General features: G+C 26.4%; 1 long non-coding RNA gene across 1 annotated transcript in view; it reads right to left on the bottom strand.

Annotated features, from left to right (window-relative positions):
* Positions 1 to 7,799: 7,799 nt before the first annotated feature.
* The window catches only part of LOC139427025 (uncharacterized), a 95,745-nt gene continuing 81,495 nt past the window's right edge, over positions 7,800 to 22,049 (bottom strand). Inside the window, exons 2-3 of the long non-coding RNA XR_011638159.1 lie at positions 10,820 to 11,114; positions 7,800 to 8,316 (exon numbers count right to left, since the gene is read on the bottom strand). This is a non-coding gene — a long non-coding RNA (uncharacterized lncRNA). The remainder of the gene's footprint in view (positions 8,317 to 10,819; positions 11,115 to 22,049) is intronic.

The following is a 22,049-nucleotide window of genomic DNA, read 5'->3' as shown; positions in this document are numbered from 1 at the left end:
AGTTAAAAAATTAAAGTAAGAAGTAATAATTAAAAAGAATTAATTACAAAATAAAGATTAAAAAAATAATTATAAAAAAACACACCCTCAACTATAGTAGCTGTCACATTTGATGGATCACCCCACCGGACACACCCTTTTTAACCTCCCTCCATTGAAACCTAGGAAAACCCCCGAAAACCCTGGTGCTGAAGCCCTATTATCCTACTACTTAACTTTATTTTATAAGAAGGCAGAAGCTACTAAAAGTGGTCAAAACCTATATTCCACAGTCTTTTTAGTATGACATTTCAGTTATTTCCTCAATCAATGCGATGTCGTTAAAAACGTTAGTGTAGTTTTCCTGCATACTGTATCCATCGGTAGAAAAACTGTTTTGCTACCAACTATTACGATTCAATTCATTCTCGCTAAAATGACATTGACGGTACAGTAAGTTAATAATTATTAATTTGAATTAACATTATAAAAAATAAAAGATATTTTTGATTGGAGTTAATATTGAACATTGCAGTTTAGTACTCGTATTTTTAATCTTTATCTAGGTGTTTCAAGAGGCGTATCATAAGATTGATATAAATTTTAATTTGTGTAATACCTAAAAATATTCATTTTTCGTTTTTTTTTTCTTTCTAGTTTTTAATTCATTAAATGATGCGTAAAAACTGGTCACAACTGTAAATTTTTCAAAAAATTGGTCATTTTTTTCATGATGTTCATAACACATGCCCACACTTTTAAGATGTGCACGAAGTACTAATTTCACCTAAAATAACGTTCACGAGTTTTTAATATTCCTCACTCTTCAAGGGAGTTTGCGATGTTTTAAGATTTTGGTTGAGTAGGTGAGAGAATGTATTATTTCTAACATATGTGATAATTATTAAATTTGCTTCATTCTCTGGTAAACAGCAAAGGTTTATTTTCATTTATTTAGCACTAAACAATCAATGGAGAGAAGTAACTTTAATTAGCGCATTTTTAAGCTTATTTACATTAAATTTAAATAATTTCCTTTTTTTCTAACTAAAATCTCTAATGTAAAAGTAAACTTAAAAAATTTAAGTAAATTTTCTATACTATATCGTTCGTAATACCGCGAAAAAAATGAAGGCAATAATATATAAGCACTATTTGTGATGCGGAAAAAAATGTTTTGTGATGTGGAAGAAATGTTGCTCATAAAGTTTGTGTTAGTATGTATAAAAATATTTATCGATTGTTAGGCACAAAATATTTCATAATGAAGCTATTATAAATTAATTGGGAAGTAAATTTATTCCAACTTCCTAAAACGAGAAAAAAATTGTGTTTACAAAATGTTAAACAATATGGAGAATTCTCAACAAGAGCTGTCCGAACAGGTTAAATATCACTGTCAAAAAATATACTTTTGTTGACTGTGCTGTTCCTCACTTCAAGTTACTTACTTGAAATTCAAATCACCTCTTTTGAAATATCTGTTAATGAATTAAAATCGTAAATCTTTATGAACATGAGCTTTTTCTGCTACAATGATGACATGTAACAATTTTAGTCATTTCTGTAATAAAAGCAAATTGAAATGTCAATAATATCTCACTGTCATTACACAGGTTTCACTTTAACTTAAATGTGCCTTAGCTTTATTTTTAGTCATATTAAAATATGCAATGATGTAAATCTTTAAATCGAAACTTTTTTATTCAGAAAATATGAAATAAACAAAGTAATTGTTGAAAGATTATTAAAACTTACAAGCATTTAGGAAAAAAGAAGAGCTGGAACGTGGATCATATATATATATATATATATTTGAAATTTAATATAACTCAAAATTTTTACAGAACCTTTATGCTAAATAAACAGAAAGCTTTTTTTCTAAATAATTGCTAATTATTTAGAGAAATATTATTAAGTAACTTGATTATAATCATGTGTAAATTCTATTTTAATATTAAAGTGTGTAATGATGCAAAACAAAAATAAAAATTATTTTACTTAGTTAACATAGCAAAAACATTGGATTCATTGAAAGCTTTTAAAAAATTTGCTATCATAAATAGAATGTGAATCATTTTTTTTTTCAGAAAAAAACTAAATATATATTTCCTTTTGATTTAACGAAATTCCTTTTTTTCAATAAGCAGAATAGATTCTTTTGAAGTTTATAAACAAACAAATTCTCTTTTAATAATTGTAAGATGTATAATTATGCAAATTAACAAGTAAAAACACTTTTCTCAGTAAACATAACAAAAACATAGTATTCGTTAAAATACTTTTTATTTTTATTTTTTAGTAAATTTATTTAATTTTCAGTTCAAATTCTTCGAAACATAGAAAATAACATAAAAAAATTCTACATACGCATTTATTTAAATTTATCTGTCTTTAGAATTTATTTATTTGTCATTATTGTGCCGATTTTAGCTTATTTTAATCACTTTGTTTATAAATGTCGCATCTATGTTTTAAAATATCTTATTTATTTTTTAAAACTTTATCACTTAAAACTATTATATTATGTCAAAATGCTTTTTAAAGTTACGGATTTTTTAATGTATAGTAAAAACTAAAATAATAAAATTATTAGGATTTTTTTAAATTTATTTCAAACTTGCAACAACACTCTCTTTTAAAAACAAATATTTTCTGCACTTTTTTTGAGGTAACCAATTCTTTAGAAGTATTTGACAGTAAGCAGTTTGATTTTATGCAAAAAAATTAGTCTTTACAATTATAGAAATAGAGATTATTGAGAAATAATTTTAATAAAAGTAATATTTTTTTTAAAAGCAGATTTTTTTTAACTAAGGTAACCAAATCTTTAAAAAATACAATAACGTTATCATATTGGAATTTAAAGTTTTAAATGAAATTTATTTATCATTATTTTTTTAAAATGAAATTAACTAAGTAAATTTATGAAGAGGTAAATAAGGACGTTTCTTTATCAATGATAGAATAATCAACTCTCAATAAATAAAAATTACATCTTTATACTTGACTCATATTTTTTTCTTTATTTCTTTCTTTTAAGTATCTAAATCCTCAAAAGTTGCAATGATTTAATGAAATACAATGAATATAATTTATTTTAATTTACTCAAATTTAATGAATATAACTTATTTAAAAGAAAAAATATGTAAACCAACGAAAACAATGACGCTTCTGCATGGATTTTGATATTTTAACACTTCTTTCTACGCACATTAGTTTATTGTGTTATTTTAATAATTGCGAAAAATTACAAAATTACTCTGCAAAACCAAAATAATCAATAATTTTTGAAACTCATTGCATTTTTATTTTTAGTTCAATATCTAAAACAGATTCTATTTTTAATTAAGATTGTGTTTACTGTTAATAAATTGTTGTATCAAATTATCTAATTTACCTCTCATCAATGAATCTAATAATATGTCTTTAAACATTTTAAAACTTACAAAGATTCTTTTCATAATAAAGAAAATCTGCAGAATTTTCCATTTCATTTTCAGATTAAAGGGTGGAGGAGTGATGAAAAGTATGGGAGGCCACCGAATATATAGGGGGAAAACGGGGTCAGATAAAGCGACAAGAAAAAGTTTTCGATCGTAATACAGCTGCTGCTTTCTGATTTGAAGAAGACTAGAGAAAGAATTCTGAAAAAATACCCTCCATTTCGTGAATGTTACGTGAAAAATGTGTAAAGAAAATATTTGAAGTTTTGATATTTTTATGAAACTGAGAAATATCAAAATGAATTTTAATGAGGGTCAGGTGTGATTGAAATAATTCGGTTTAGCTACGCTGAATTGTCTTCTTGTAAAAATTATTGAATAATATTTTATCAATACCGAATATAGGCTGGGTCTCAAAATGATCCAATTTTATCGAAAAGCGATAAAGAAAGGCAATTATTGTAACGAGTTATGACTTTAAAACTATTAGTGAAATGCTTCACCTCTCTGTCCAACCAATTTCAATTTATTATATGTTATCATTATTTATTGCTTTCAGAGTATCTATGTTTACGAAATTTGCATGCAGAATTACATAAATTATGCAATTGAGTTATTTGATTAAATATGCAGAATTATACAATTGAGTTATTGGCTAGTAAATCATTAATTTAAATGATATTATTTATTTATGTTTTACGTTACAAATAAGTTAAAAAGCAGAGAGTCAGATTTGGTGAGAATATTTTTTTAAATATTCTTTTTTAAATATTATTTTTTAGTTAATTTATTTTTATGTATTACGGAGGTTTAAAAAGATTGAACTAAATTAAGGACTGTAGGTCACACCGTGTTGCATGCCAAATTATAAAAAAGAAAAAAAAATGGTAACGTTTATGAATGTTTTAGATTTCAGTTTTTTCGAACATGCACTAGGTAGCAAAATTGCGCAGTTTGTTTAGAGTGTATGTTTATTACACTGTCGCTAATAAGAATTTATCACATAATATACTAGTGAATGTTAGGTACACTGTATATAGTTTATATATCAACTATGTAATGTATATAGTACAATAAATATACACTGTCTTAAAATTTCTTCTATTACTAGAAATGTATTTCCTGTTATATTGTATAACATTTCTTGCTATCTCACTGAGAAAAATGTGTGACCAAAACTACCAGAATATAATAAAATTAGCCGTGTTTCTAGCTTAATGGAAGCACCATAAAGCTCCCTAATTATTGCATAAGTTCGTTGATAATGATTTTAGTAAAATTAAAAATAAAATATGGTTTTATAATATGTGATAAAATTTGGTGATCTTATCACGATATCTTAGAGAAAATCCCTAATTCCGTTAAAGTTATTTTTGAAAACCAGAATTTCCGGTAAATTGTTACCATATGAATGAAAATAATTGCCAAATGAATAGTTTAAATACTTTATATTTTTGGCTTTATTACTTGAATTATGTTTTTTTTTTACCAGAAATCTCGTTACCATATATTTATCAGTCCTCCGTGCATGTATTCTGTCTATTAACAGAAATGTATTTCTTATTAACGCTTTTAAAACGCAATCCAATTTCAATAAAGGTATTTATTTCTAAACATGAATAAAATTTTAATACCTTTAAAAATATATTCTAGTCCATTTTATTTATTTATTTTGAAATCTGCCAAATTTGTTAACATGAAAAGGATTAATTGATTTTAGGAAAAGAACAAAGATTATCTGTTTAAAAAAATATTATTTATCTCAAAAGATCAGAATTTCAAAGGAATACTTTAAATTAAGGAGATTTCAATTTTTAAATTAATTTAAAATTTTAAAAAAATCACTTTTTAATTTGTTCTCTGCCAGAAAATTAGTCTTTTTACTTGTTAGTAGCTGAAATTTTTGTTATTAAAAATAATTTACAGGAAAGAGTAAATAAAGCTAACTTGAATCCTCAGAAAAGATTTAAACCTTCTTTTCTTCACTCTGTTATTGATTTTCAAAAATGTTTCATTACACGAACTTTCCGCTAAATGTTAAACATGTATAATTAATAACTGAAAATATTTTTGGAAACTTTAACAAAGTACTATGCAAAGTGAATTTAAAAAATTCACTTTGAAAATTCACTTTGAACTGAAAAAATTTAAGAATCCCATCACAATTTTATTGAATTTATAAAATGCTTGATGAAAAAGAAAGGTTTTCGATTATGGAAAGTATCAAACTCGTTTTTCAAGCGCAGTTTATCAAAAAGCAACAGAGTAGTTCACTTTCAATACTTGGATCTTTGGAGAAAATGGAAAAATAAATTCCGCGTTCAGAAAACTATTTGAACGGAACGTCTTTTAAATGCTTCATACTTTCAATTTCTGAAGGATTTTTAAACAATTTTTCCAACTACTTTTATGCATTATTTAGCAACTACGTAAACTGTATTACAAATTTTTCATCTTTGCAATTAATTACGCACAATACTTTTGTAGAAATTTCTGTCAGGTTAATTTCAAATTAAAAATAAATAACATTTGTGCTAGAATATATTATTTCTGATCCTGAATAATTTCCTATGCCTTTACTTTTTATTTCCAAAAAATATAATAGCATTCTTTTTAAATTCTTAGTTATGCGAAAAAGTTATTAAATATCTCGATGTATGCTTAAATTTGTAGGTGGAAAAATATAAGCATGCATAATTTTTTTTATCTTTAAGGTGTTTCTTTAACGTAACGTTTACAGTTTTAATTTTTGAATTGAAGTTAAAATGTGAAATTTGTTTAAAAATTAAAAAAAAAGGATTTTAATTTTTTGTGTACGTGACTCAAAACTTTCAAATGTAAAAAAACACTCTCGAAAAATTATTTGATATTCTGAGAAATTTTAAAGATATAAGATGAAATACGGAGTTTCTACTAATACTAATACTGATACTAATACTGATACTAATACTAATACTAATAGCTTCTACTAATACTGAATATGAAACATAACCTTTAAACATTTTTATTTTAAAACAATTTACTTTTTTATGGCAGTTCGTGCTTTTCAGGAACGATTTAATCAATTATTTCGAATAATCTTCTAGAACCTTTGAGTATTTTTAAAAATTAAAATCGTAAGTTTTATACTTTTTCCAACTGTAAGATTTTTGTACGCATTTTCATGTCATTGTTATGATCAAAATCAAATTTTTCTTCAAACAAATGTCCGTTTAAAATTTAAAAAAAAGAAAAAAAGGGTAATTCAATAAATAATATCATAATTATAAGTAATGAAAAAAATTGGCCGAAACATTTTTAAAGAGCAAAAGTTGCAAATTGAAAAACGTTAACATATTTGAAAGCTACCTGCGAATGCCTTAGGCAAAAACTTTATGATTCACCTTAGAGTTTTGAAATTATAGTACGTACTATAGTATTATAGTAAGTACTAATTTTAATCGTCATATTTTATGAGGATTTAAGATTGCAATGATCCAAATTTATGCAAAATATAATTTAATTCTATTTTTTTTGTTGCAGATTTAAAATGTAGAGCTCTTTTGTAAGAGTATATAGGGCAGACCTGATACTTATATTGAAAAGTATCAACACTAAATCAAACTCACTTAACAATATCGCCTTTCAAATCACAAATGCATCGAAGAAATGATAATATTACAATGAAGACACATTCTCAGAAAAACTGGTTCAACAGTGAACCATACTACAGGTACCTTAAGTCATAAACTTTTAGAATTTTCATTCTAAAATTCCGTAAAGTAATTCGCAGCAGTCTGCTTATCCAATTAAGCGTAAAGATTACGGTAAAGAACAGTTTTTTACCTTTAAAGACGTTTACAACTAATATAGTTAAGAAATGCAAGAATACAAAACAATACGTTTTTTTATGGTCATTTGCTACTAGCATGGTTTCAACACCATAAAAATGAAATTTAATTGGACATTGCTATTAAGTTGTCGTTGCCGTGGAATGTGGTTTAATTAGTTTATCTGGTGGTGCCATCAATCGTGAGAAATCGAAGATACTAGACTTTTTTGTGCAACTTTATGGTGCACAAAAGCACCATAAAGTTGCTCAAAAGCAACTTTATGGTGCTGCCTAGGTGTGAATGAGAGCATCGTATTCTAATGTTACAGGGTCACAAATTGAGGAGTGTGAGACATAAAAACTCTTTTTGTGTAGAATGGAATGGAGAAAATACCGTAGTATCAACGATGGGAGTTGAATCATCGGTCAGACAGATTAGTCCTCTCGACTATAATATGTGGCAAGGAACTAAGTGGATTCATTAGGTTTACCTAGATGGTGCGCTAAAATTCTTCTTGTTTAACCGTAATAGGTGAAAGCAGTTATTAAACGGTTTTTCTCTTTTAGCAGTTTGAATGCCATCTTATTTATATTTATTTGAATATAGTAAAATAACAAATAAGAAACTGTTATTTTATAATTTTCCGCTTTTCTTCCTATCTCCTACCTGGTCTCACCCAGTCAGATATCGTCAAATAAACTGCTGAGTTTAGGTATGTCAGTGCAATAGACAAATTTGGGTAGATTTGTCTCCCTAAAAGGAAATAGATAATCCTGGTTCAGTCGCCATTTACTAGTTGCTGGTGGAGGTAGTAGTCAGTCTTTCTTAACAGCAGATTTTTTGATAGAAAAAAGTTCCATGAATATTAGATTGATGGTATCAAAAGTCTGTTGACAGCAACTTTCTTTGGTCAGTTGGTCTGCTATTTCGTTACCATAAATGTCCACAAGTGATGGCACCCAATGTAGGTGTATTTTGTGATGTTGAGACAAGGTTGAGAAATTTCTAGCAGTGCAGCAATTTTTTGCAACTTTACAAAAGTGCAAAAATGAACCATGCTTCCCTTCAAGTTGAAAACCTGTAATGTTTAATTAAGTTTAAGAGGTATTATAATATTTTTATACTTCGTAGCATATTAAGATAGCAGAACATTTGAGCATTCAAAAAGCACCAAAATTTTTAAAAATGTGGAAAAAATGCAATTAATATTTGCATTTTAATAAAAGACATGCGTCAAACGTTTTAGAAATTGAGAAGAAATTTTTTGTTATTTATTGCTATTAAAATTTAAGAAGAAATTAAAGAAAATTGAAATTTTTGTGTCAAAGCTATGCTCGCTTTAAGTAAGCAACTAGATTCAATTTTATTAAAATTTTGTGTACATTTTTTTTCTATTTTTTTTCAACTTTTAATTTGGAAAATTTTCAGAAGACAATCTGTAAGTTTCTTTTACTTCTTCGTAGAGTTCCAGATATTGTTAAGTGGCTATTTTTTCCCTCCCTTCTAACCCTTACTCTTCAATGTTAGAACAAGTGATATCTGTTGAAGTAGTTTGGTCGATAACACTTTTAAAGTTCTTTCGTTGCTGATGATCGCTGGAGACAATTGGCTGCGAACAATTCGTCACATACTTCGTAGAAACAGCCTAGTTGACCAGTAGTATTCCCATCTCACCGAATCCATTTATCTTTCTATCTAATGAAGCAATTTTTTTACTAACTTAAACAAGACATCGAGACGCTATAGTTAGAAAATTTGTTCCAGTAGTTCTGTAAAAAATAGGGTGATTAATGACGTTTGCAGAAAGCAGTCAAAAAATTTCAATTCGGGCAAATTGGTTTAACAATAAATGTAAAAAAGAAATATGATCGTTAATAAGAAGTGCAACAACTTAAGGATGATTAAATCTTTCTGCTAAACTCTGGATACATGAATTTGTAACAGTTCTAAACCTCAAGTAGCAAATACGAGAGCAATAAATCTTTTTATTTGATTTATTATCTTTTGTTCTCGCGTTTTAGCAATTTTAAGTAAAATGTAAACTCAGTATAAAATTTTATTGCGTAACTTATACTACGCTAGAAATTTTAGAACATGTTGAACAGTATTATAGTTCAAGTTTGCAGCAATCAGCAGGAAATTGCAGGATTGCGGATGATCAGCAGGAAAGGAAATGTGTTTTATTTTAAGTCTTTATTAAGTTTGCTAAAGTGAGGATACATAAATTTGCAACAGTTCTAAACCTTAAGTAATAAACAAGAGAAAAATTAATATTTTTATTTGATTCATTATCTTTTATTTCAGAGTCTTAGCAGTCTTATTTTAAATTGTAAACACAGTATAAATTTTTAATGCTTACATACAACGTCAGAAATTTTAGAGCATGTTGAACCGTATTGTAGATCAAGTTTAGAACAGCCTGCAACCTCAAGCATATTATCGTACATCTTAAACTTGATTAGATGATGCATTGTTTTAGCATGAAAGGAAACGTGGTTTATTTTAAGTCCTTATTAAATTTGAATCAAATTTGCATCGTATTATGGTTCGATGATGAATCGATTTTTCTGAGAGTATAAATAAGTATTTTTTGGACGCATCAACAAAAAATCATGAAGTCTATAGTCTCGAACTATGTTTATTCTTCCAGTATAGTCTGTTAATTCAACAGATTAAAATTAACTGTAGCCAAAATAAGTGGTTTTTATTTTGTAGAATTCAGAAACTCTGGATATCCAAAGGTTTAATTCAGGATAATTTCAGGAAGTTTTCTCACCCAATTTATCTTTAGAACAACAGTGAGACTATAATGCACTATAATCTTGGAAAAATGGGCTATAACTCAACAATGGGATATAATATAGGAAGATTGTACCATATTATGGTGTCATTTCTTCCCGTTTCAATGAATTCAAATTATGCTTCAATATATTGTTGATAATATTAAAAGATTTCTGCACTTGTGCATTTCTCTATGAAGTCAATGATTTCCAACATTTTTAGTTGCACAGAAAATCGATTTATTTTGTAGTTTTCAAATTGTTTTGTAGTAATTAGAAACTCTATATTTCCAGTAATTTTTCAGTAAGCTTTTTTAATTTTTAATTAAAGCGCAAACGTATTATATTGGAAAAAAAGTATTCAACCGTTTTGAGTAACATTTACTTTCCTTGCATTTAATCGAAATAAAATAAGTACAAAATAAATCACCTTTGCTGGTAACAAATGTAAAAACAAATGCAATAACCAGCAGTTTCACAATTAAAACTTAATTCAACCACAAATAAATTGAAGTAAAATTGAAAGCAGATATTTAAAGAGATCATCTCCTGAAACAGTTTTATCTCTCTATTTTTTAAAAATATTTAAATATATTCATGACATAAATGATATAGTATATCGTTCAAATTTACAACAACCTTAATTAAAAAAATTATTATGTGTAAAATTCAGTAGTTCAATTCAATAGCAAAAAAAAACATAATTTGTGCATGTGAGAAAAACAAATTCAAAAAAGGTGTTTCCTTAAAATAAAATCGTTTTTAGTAGAGGGTATGGTTTCCCCTGATAAAGTTGAATACCTTTGATGCATCGAGTCAATGAGGTTTTTAATGACGGGCTGGACTATTCTGTCCCACTCTTCCCGTAGAGGTCAGTTCTTGGAAAGGGTGGTAGGAGTCCAGCAATTCGTCGGCATATAATGTCCCAAACATACTCAATTAGCTTCATGCCCGGAGAACACGCTGGCCAATCCATTCGTATAATTCCTTCCTCCAAAAGGAAATCATTCACCAAGTTAGCACGATGTGGCCTGCAATTGTATTCCATTAACACGAAGTCATCTCTAATTGCTGCAGCATGTGTCATTCGGAAAATCTTTAATACAAAAATAAGCAACTTCATTTTACATTAACCAATTAAAGAGTAGAATAGTTTTTTTTAAACTAGAATTATTTCATTTCAAAAAGTTTTATTTTACAGTCAATGGTTTTAATAGCAAATTAGACTAAAATAAACATTAAAATTTTCTCCCTTTCAATTTTGCTTTATAGTTAAATTTATCATATAATTTAATTCGACACTTAAATAGCACCCCAATTAAAACGGAAAATAGTATAAGAATCATAGCTTAGTTTAAAAAAAGTTATAAATTTTTGCTTCTACTAAATCGATTTAATATTCAAATCAAAAGACATATGAAAAATTATTCCTTTCCCTGTAACTATTGAATAATGAAGGAAACATAACTTGCAGTGGCAATACAAAATAATAAACACATATTTAATCATTTTCAATGCTGATTTGGAAAAATGTTTTCTATTCATACACTAAAAAGATTTCTTGCAACTAATTTTTTGGGGGGTTAACAACTAAAAATATGTGCAAAATGTTTTAAATCTCTGGAGTTCGTGGGAGAAATCTGGTTAAAATATATATAAAAAAAACAACAAAAAAAAAGCGTTAAGAGTACAGAAGTTTTGACTTTTATCCAGTTGAAATATTAGTTTAGTATCCAGTTTAAAGTTGAAGATGCTGAATCTCAATCTTTCAGAAAAGGCATAATTATTTAGATAAAATAAAATTATTTTGTAATTAGGACTTATTAGTGGAGCTCTTTAAACCATGAACAAGTGAAAAATAAAGCGGTATTTCTTGCTGCTTATAAATGGTAATTTTCATGCTACAAACGGAAATCATTTTCATACCTCCCTTTTAATTAGTGGAACTCTTTTAAAATTAGTTTAGTAAAATTCGGATAATAATGTTTAATGCTAATAATAACTTTTTTCAAGAAAACGCCTTAGTAGATAAATTACACACCATGCACATATTTCACTAATAAAATGATTTTTGGACTGTGACATGATTTATATCTTGACTACAGAAAATTAATTGCTTTCAGTTCATAAGCTTCCACAATCAGACTTTTGGAACGCTTCTAAATGTGTATCATACTCTCACAGATAATAGTTTTTCGTCATAGATTATTTTTAAGTATCTTTTTTTTTCTACTGGGAGGTCCCGTTACCTATTTGCTTCCCTCGTCAACCCCAGTAGTTGCTTGTCATTCATGATTGTAGATCAAAAGAGGAGAATAGTTTATGTTCCCCCTTTCCTTGAAAAAAAAAATTACGATTGTATTGTCATTAGTTGTATTTTGAAGATTACTAAGTTTAGCAAATAAAAAAACAAGGAAAAAATCGTTTCTCACAGAGAGTTATTATACAGTAAAAATGCATCGTGCTGTGGAAAAACAGTTTCTGTTTGTGCGCAAATTTTTTTTTCTCAGAACCAGCCGCAGTGGACATAAACCATTCTTCCCCCTTGTTCTTAAAAAGTTATTTTGCTCTTAAAACTTGATTAAAAATAATTTTGTTTGTAAAATATATAACTATTATAATTTTCACGTAAGCATATTTTATTATAAAAATCCTAACAAAAATTAGATGACAGCTGATTTGAAAATAATCAAATATACTTGAATAAATAATTAAATTAAGAACAAAACATGCGAGACAATAGCTATTAAAATAAGAAATAATTTTTCTTGTTAATAATATATAATGATAATCTTATATGACATACCGGATCATATTCGAAATATTTTTATCTCTCTTTTTTCTTAATCTTTTTTAAAACGTCGATATAAATATTAAGATTTATATTTGTCAACATTATTATTATTTTTTCTTTTTTTGTAAATTTTTATGTCAAGAGAAGTGTGAGGTTATGAAAATCGAGTAAAGATAAAAGTTTCTACATTCCAATGGATGAATTTCCAATGGAAAAATATTTATCATACAGGGGGAAAATTTTTAAGCAGTAAAAACTTTCAAACAAATGGGAACTTCAAAAATAAATAAATAAAAAAAACTATGTCAAAAAATTTTTAATCAAATTTGGTCCTTTAATCATGCCAAATTTATCTTAGTTGCATTCCTGCAGCCTGTAAAGGGGCTATGGTCTATTTTCCCATCAAGTTTAGCAGTTACAAAGTCTCATATTAACTATTGAGTGTTAAATTTTTCATTCCATTGTAATCCATGTAAAGTTTTCTACACACCTTAGCAATTAAAAGTTTCTAAGTTTAGTAGTAGTTGAGCGGAAATGCAAAATGAATAGCAAACGTTAAGTAAACGCCCAAAACATCCATTTTAATTTTCTGATATAGAGAAAATTTTATTAAAAATTTATTTGATATGGAGAAAAAGCACGTATCAAGTTCAGTAAACACTGCAGCCCTTTTTTTTCCCGAGTTATATAAAAGGAAATTTTTAGCATTGGTCAGAGGAAATGTGATTATTCTTTGAGAAAATGGTGTTTTTCTAGGTTTTCCGCAACTGCACACTTTTCGACTACAGCAACTTAATTTATTAGATCAACTTCAACACCATAGTCTCAAGTAAAGATTTGTAAGAGTAAAAAAAAATAATAAATAAATAAATAAATAATAATCAGGTTAACCTAAGCATTAATAAAAAAGCAACACAAAAAGATCAAATCTGGCCATAATTTTTGATCTTCTTATACTTGTAGTTGATTGTTTCCCAGGCTGAATTTTTTTCTTTTTATTTTCCTCAGCGAGTGATTTTAATATGTTTACATGAAATTACCTTAAAGTGTTTTCATAATCCTGTATGGTTAATTTATACATAATTACTGTCCTTTGTCTCAGCATCATTTCTTATATAAATATGAATACTGAAGAAGGAAAAGAATTTAGTGACGTCCTTAGAAACATATATAGGCTAACTCTTAAACAATAGCTGTAGAACATTTCTGTTGATAAGAATGTTTGCAAGCTTTAATGATGCATTTTTATTGGAGTTTTCATTGACAAGACTGGTAAATCATAGAGTATTTAAAAAACTTGAAAATATTATTTCGAATTATTTATATAAAAACAGATGCAAATTTTACCCACTGCCTCCTCGTTGCCTAGATTGTTTAACGATAAAATAATAATAATTTAAACATATTTAGGAATAGATGATCTAAAATTAGTAGTTTGTAGTTGAAACCCTTTGTATGTGGTAAGAAATAGATCTCTTTTTCCGTACATCTAAAATTGTTAAGTTTTTTGTGTATCAATATGAGTTAATCATTATGTATTATTATAATGTAATGCCAAAATGAGAATCATAAGGTTTTTGAAGATCAATTTACGCAATGCAATTTTAGGAATAAAAAAAATTGTAAGTATATTAATGTAACCTTCATGATATTTAAATATTGATTACTAGAAGACGTACATACTTTTTTTATTTTTTAAGTAAGTGGTAGACGTATCATGGATTAGAGTACCTTCTTCGTCTTATGGGAGGTTTGCTGTAGTTTTCCTCACCATGTCATGAAAATGTGGATGTGACATGGAAATGTGGATGTGACAGGAAAATGTGTCCATGAAAAAGTTCTCCACGAAGGCAATTTTCTCCCTATACTTTGTACTTGATTTTTGGATTCGATTTCAAATAACAAGGATACGAAGTTGAACTTTGATAGTCGTAAACCCAATTTTGGGTCGGCTGTTCAACGACAATCATGAAATAAATTTAAGAACGATTGCAGAAAAATGCACCACGAGTGCAATGAAATTGAATAATGATTATTCGTTTATTTGTTTGAGAATTATTAACTACAAAATTTGGTGTAAAAAATACCATACTGTCAGGTCTGCAAATCACAGAAATGCAAATACTAAGTTGAAATCTGACACGCTGTAAAGGCTAGTTTTGTTTATGAACTTAACACTGTATTCAAATAAGTTCGAAAATTCTCAAGCTTGATGTTTTAATTGAAACAATTATTTTTCATATATTGATCGTATTTACTGTTGAAATTTTTATTTTCAGTGAATTGATTGTCATAAGAAATGTTTCGAGAAATTATTTTCAAATTTATTGTTTTATGTGTTACAGTTTCAATGATTTTTTGATTAGTAGAATTTATATTTTTGTTTTACTATAGTGTTTAGGGTGAAGATAAAAATGCCATTAAAATGTTTTTGATTCCTCTTCAACGAAATTGATGAAGAGTAGGAGAGTAGGTTATTAGATTTGAGCCTTGCTCTAAACTTTTTATTATGAATAATTCAGTAGTATATTATTAATGATTAGATTGCATTTCTAGTGTCTTTTTTAAAATTATGATATAATATTGTTTTTATAGTGCATTTAAAATGTTTTTGAAGGTAAAAAATGAGGTTCAAACATCAATTAAACTAGTGACGGCAAACAAAATTATTAAACTTTTGTTTCCTAATGATTTTTCTAGATTTCACCACACAAAATTCTAAATTTTTCAGAACTTTCTTTTGAACCTAACGAGGAAGAGTTTTCAAATAAACCTAAAGAAATTTGCTTTTACTTTTTCGGACTTGGTCAAAACTAAATATTCCTATTTTAAAAATGTGAAAACTTAAATGTTGCCCAAACAAAAGGACAGTTAACAATTAACAAATTTTGTGAGTTTCCCTTATTACGATCAATCAGCCTTATTAAATCAGCTAAGTTTTTATACTTGATACTGATTTACCATATGCTTTAGTAGGGTTGCAGACTTGCAAAGATTTTTGCTTGTTTTTTGATTGTGTCGGGCCAGTTGTTACTCAATTTGGTAAGAGACTGATCATCTCTGCTAATTCGAAAAGTGACAACTTATCTTTGCACATTAGACAGCACAATTCTCAAAATGTTAAGGTTAAAAATGATGAAAAAGATGTTTCAGTAAAAGTAAACATTGAAAAAATAAAAAGAAAGAATGTCCAATAAGTTCAAATGATTCGAAGACGTTCTAGGTAATGGATGCGTTCATTATCAGGTTAATATCGAAGAAAAAATATGTAAAGGGTAACAAAAACAAAAATAGGAAAAAGAAAGATTGACCAAGAAACTGATTACAAAATAAATAAAAATAAAGAATAATTTAAGTAAACAAAATTTTGAAATAGTTCATGTATCAAAGCTTAGGAAATATCACAACCCACAAATTTTGAAATTAAATTCTGAATAAATAACACATGTTGTCCAGTTCGTTCGCATAAAAATTGTATATATTTTTGTGTGAAAAAGTTTTGAAAATTTTAGTAGAATAGTTTATAAACATGTTTCATTTTTCTTTATGTTTAGTTGCCTAAAAAGATAAACTGCATTATCATGATTTTGTGTTTGTCATTGAAAGTAATTGCTATTTGTTTTACATGTAATTGAAAAAATATTATTTGTAGTAGGGAAAAGGAACAGTCGTACCAACCTAAAGATTATAAATTTAAAGTTATAATATTTTTTTTTTTTTTTTTTTTTTTTTTTTTTTTTTTTTTTTTTTTTTTTTTTTTTTTTTTTTTTTTTTTTTTTTNGTTGCCAATATTCTATTTTGGGAATTCAAGGCTGAAAACATACCATTGAATAATAATTAGATTTATATTTCAAAGAAGGAGTTATTTTTAGAATCTTGTCCCTCTTTCACTTCCATATTAGGAAGCATTAAATAATTTTCCATAATGCGTAGAGTTACAAAGGTATGTACGACTGGAGCCTAATTACATCAAAATCTGTAAGTATTTAATGCGGGAGTGATTGTTTTCGCATGTCTCTTGCTGAATAACGTGCTCCAATAAACATCTGTCGGAACCATCCGGAGCTTCGTCCACTACCCCTCCCTTGTGGAGTGCGGTTGTGAACTGTTATAACCACCAGCATACCTTTTAATAAACCTTTTTATAACCTATGGCTTTTGTCTGCATTTCTTAAGATGAATACACCAATGATGACAGGGATGTAGCCCTGCTATTATATATATATAAAATCCAGAAATTAATTGAAACTTTCCTCAAAAAATCATAGAATTTTATTTCTAAAATTGAGTGGGAGCCCTGAATAACAAAAGCTTTATTTAGAATTTATCTATTTAATTAATTTATTTATTATTTTAATTCTAATTGGCTCCCATATCTTATTTTTTCATACATATCTATTTTTTTTTCTAAATTAGAATCAAAAAAAAAAATTCACATTAAAAACTACATTATTATGCTAGAGAAATATTTAACTTATTATTATTTTGTAATTTTATTATAAATATTAAACATTAAGTAATTCACATAATTTTTCCAACGTCAAAAAACGATGCATAACAAATTAAAATTTCAAGTCTAATTATTTACTTTAGATTTAGACTAGTCCTCTAGATATTCCCCCTACAATTCTGGACTAAATTTTAGTCTTTTCCAATGATAATTATTTTAGAAGCAAGATCATCAGTAGTTTATACTAAAATACAATTTGCATTGAGCATAAAAAAGATAGTTGGTAAACATTCAACTTATTGTCAGTTACTAAAAATAAAAATATTTGCCGTACTCTTAATATATGATCCTTCTCTTTCCTTTAAATCAAAATTAATCAAAAAATTTGTTTTTAACAAAAATTATAAAATATAAATTAGTCAGAAACAGATTTAATTTTGTTACTTTTTAACTATTTTTATTACGATCATATTCTAATTCATTTTTTTTCTTTCATGGAAAGACTTGACGAACGATGATAACACCAAGATGCTGACGACAAGAAATGCTAAGACAATGAATGCCTAATCCTTTGGCCAAGGCCTAGACTTACCTAGAGAGGGACCCCTATGAACAACAACCCTTATGAAAAGAAGGTAAGAATACAGTGAAGCGATATTCGGGCAATGGTGGACTGCGCTCAGTAATTGCCTCAATTATAACCCCCCACCCCTAGCAGTATGCTGATTGCGCTGCTAGTTGATAACGTTTGTAGGTAGATCTCTCATGTGAGGGGTGCAATTTATAAAAATCAAGCACTAACTTGGCGATAAGCTTCTACTTGGCCAAGAAATATATCAAAATATATTAGTTCAATTTATTAAATTGGACTTATTTCAAACAGGATTAGATTTACAATTAGAATATAATACATTTACTGAGAGTATTGCATTTATCATTACAATTTTATTATCTTTATGGGTAAGTTAATTTACAAAAGTAATTATAGAACGGGTGAACTTATGCATTTGAGAGCATTGTGTTATTCCCTTTTCAACTTTCGACTTATTGTGAATAAAAAATTTGATTAGGACAAATTTAAACGCATTATTTTGTTTAAATATAGTACTCAGTGTTTTGTAGTTAAATTAAGAAACAGTTTAACAATCACGAGATATCTTCAGAGTAAGAATGAAATAATTTATAAAAATTTTACAAAACAGCTCTTCTATAGTTTTATTTGATGAAGTAAAAATTAGAATATTAAGTGTAACTTGGGAAAATCGAGTTAATATATTTTCAGTTAATTTTTCTGATATTATGGCATTTTATTAAATTTTATCTTTAAATTTGTTGCAAGATTTTCTTATTAACTCTGAAAATAAAAATGAGAGGTCTCATAATATAAAAATATCAAATAAGTTACCTACTTTTATTCCTTTATTTTTAAAGAAAAAAATTATAAGAAATTCTTGCAACGCCCTTTATGAAAAACATGTACTTGGAAAATTAACTGAGACTATGTCGACTCGACACTCATAAGTTAAAAAGTTACACTCAGTATTTTAAGTTTTGCTTTTCTAATCAAAACTTTAGAAAAGTTGTTGTTTTTTGAAACTATTTTATTTTATGAGACATATTAGGATTTTTATTAAGTGATTGAAGAAAAATAATTGAATTGTGTTAAAAAAATTGTTTTCAATATTTTCTTCTTTTTTTAAATTTTAAATTGACAGCAAAACTCGATATAAGATCATATTTGTATGGCACATAACTATAGAGTAAAGCTTATATTATTGACTCAATATCAACTTAGTAGACAAAAAGAACATGATTTTCAATATATATATATTGAAAATCAAATTCTCACTACGATGTTATTGTAAGCAAAACAGAAAGAATTTGTTAAAAATCATTTCGAAATGCACGAAATAATTCAACTTTATTTTAAGGTTTTTCTTTAAAAACACATAAATTAAATTTTAAAAAAAATATACTAGATTTTTAAGTTTCTGATTGCTTCTGTCAGGGTTGGCATAAATCACTTCATTTTAGTCATGAATTAAATCCTGATTAAATTTTTTCAATTTTTTAAAAATAAATCACTAATTTAAATCAGTTTAATTTTAAAAAAACATTAACTTAAACAAACATAATTTTTATAACATTAATTGTGGAATAATTTTTTAAAAAATTATTAATTTAAGTTTTACATATTTTCATACAGTATAGGTAATAAATACATTCTTAAATGTGTGAATTTTTAAAAAGTCTGATTTAATTGATAATGTATGTGTATTAAGGAAGCTATTTTTTTTATTACGGAATAATAAAATGCAAATGCATTGAAATCACTATGTTATCCCTTTCATTATAAAATGCATTGATGTAAATAGTGGTTATTTTTTTTAAAAAAATAAATCAGTAATTTCAACAAAATTATTAAAAAATATTAATTGAAGAAATATATAATTTAAAATGTTTTTTTACTAAGAAATTTGATTTGAATTTTTTACTAAGAAATATCGAAAGGGATATTCATGTAATTATTATGTTTCAAAATAGACTACACTTAAATAAGAGTGATATGAAACCTTTAAATAGTAATTTTCCTTTTAATATGTTTAAAATAATTTTCAAGAAACATATTTCAATTATGTCCATTTAGGTTTTTGCTAATTAAAATGCAAAGTTTTTATATCTTATTGAATATAGAGTTAAAGTGTATCAAGACTTCCTCAAACCAGAATGACGTAATTTTTTTTTCAGTAATGTTTTCTTATCTAAACTAATTTACTTTTCATTAGACGTCTAGTTGACAAATTGTCACCATGTCTAGTTGACAATTTTAGCAATTATCACCAAGTTGAATCTGAGAAATATAACTAATATTTTTTTTTCTTATGGCTGTGATTAGTATGTAATAATATAATAATAATTTTATCAATTTTTAGTAAGAAATATTAACCATTTTACTTCCATTTTTAAGCAAAAGTATTATTAAAATATTGTATCAGATGCTTTGTATGGTAAATTTTAAAAAATCCAATTAATTTTTTTCGAATTAAAAAAAATCAATTTTAAATCAAATGTGTGCGATTTTGGAGTAAAAAAAATAATGATTGGCAACCATGACTTCTGGTCAGAGTCATTTTAGGCTCAAATATGTTTTTAAAAATAATATGCAGAAGTTTGGTTAAGATAGATTGGATGAAACTGGTTTAAAATTCAAATTATTAAATATATTCAAAAATTGCATGTAAATTTTTTTTTAAATTATTAAATATATTAAATAAATTCAAATTATTAAATATTAATTAAAACTTGATACTACACCCTGAACTTTTATTTTTTAACCAATTTAAGATGACAAGTTAGCAACAATTGTATATATTTTTTAACTTTTTAATCAATATTCTTGAAACAATTGCATAGGTCTAATTAAACTTTTGACCGATTTTCGAAACTTTGAAAGCCATACGTCACCTTAAAATGAACTAGAAATTTTTTTTTCATAGCTTAAATACAGTTTGTATTTTAAAATTACAGAAGTATTAAAATTTACAAACATATAAAGAAATTCCTTTTAAATAAAAATTACTAAAAGATGGAGGAAAACTTATTGACAAATCCCCCTCCAACCTCAACACACTAGCTTCTGGCGAACAATATTGGCGAGACGATGCTTTTATCAGAAATTGTTTTACTGCATGAATCAAGTAGGAGGGATGGTCATAAGGATTGCCTTAAGCGCAGTCCACCAACCTTTATTAAAGGGGGATAAGATGTTAGCAGCGCAGTCCACCATATTTCAGAAAATCATTAGCGCAATCAGGTATCACCGGCGATATTCGATAACAATTTAATAATTTCATTATAAAATTAAAAAATCTTATTCTTTTATATAGCATTTGTACAGAATACATTTTAATAATTTGTATAATTTAAAATAATTAATATTTTTTTTTATTAAATCACTGCACTTCTGTGTGAAATATACTTAGAAATCAAATCAGAATAAGATATTTTTTAAGTTAATAGGATATTAGAAGTTAATGATTTTCTGATAAACTTCTTTGAATAATTAGACAAAGGTGGAAATACATAAATTCTGCAAATAAACCAAATTAAAGATATATTTATCATATAACTGATTTTAAAGAGAACAAAAAATGAAATAATTTAAAACCTTGTATAGTAGTTTTTTAAACTGCTGTTTAATTAAGTAAAAAAATACATCAGCCTTTCAAAGCAAATTTAAAGAAGCCGCATTTGCACAAAAATTTCGAATTCATGATGTGTTTACAAGTTAATATCTTAGAGTGAGCATTAAATTTTTAATTGTTTTAATGTATTTCTTAAAAAAAGTTATTTTCTTTTAAGTATAGAAATATTTGTTAAAATATTGCTTTAATACGACTATCAGTGTTGATGACACTTATGGAAAAACTAAATATTATATAATATTCACATCTTCAATAAAATAACGAAAAATATTTAATTATTAATTTATAAACTTATATAGTTATTAACAGTAAAAAATAATTTCTTTTCAAATTTCGCTTTCTAACTAGTTTAAAAAAATAGAATGATTAAAAATTTTTATAGCAGGCATGTAATGAAAACAGAGCAAACAAATAATGAAATGCTAAGACACATATATTTACTTTGATTTCGTTTCAAAATTATTGAAACCCCACTTAAAAGTAATTTATTAAAGAGGTCGTGAATTTAACTGCAGATTTTATATAAATATTAGTACAAAACAATATTAAATAATTGATACTGGTTATTTTTAATGGAGCAGT

Source organism: Parasteatoda tepidariorum, chromosome X1, assembly GCF_043381705.1.
Source record: "Parasteatoda tepidariorum isolate YZ-2023 chromosome X1, CAS_Ptep_4.0, whole genome shotgun sequence".
In the NCBI taxonomy this organism is placed as follows: domain Eukaryota; kingdom Metazoa; phylum Arthropoda; class Arachnida; order Araneae; family Theridiidae; genus Parasteatoda; species Parasteatoda tepidariorum.
The sequence above is the reverse complement of the archived record's forward strand: the minus strand, read 5'-3'. Positions and strand labels throughout refer to the sequence as shown.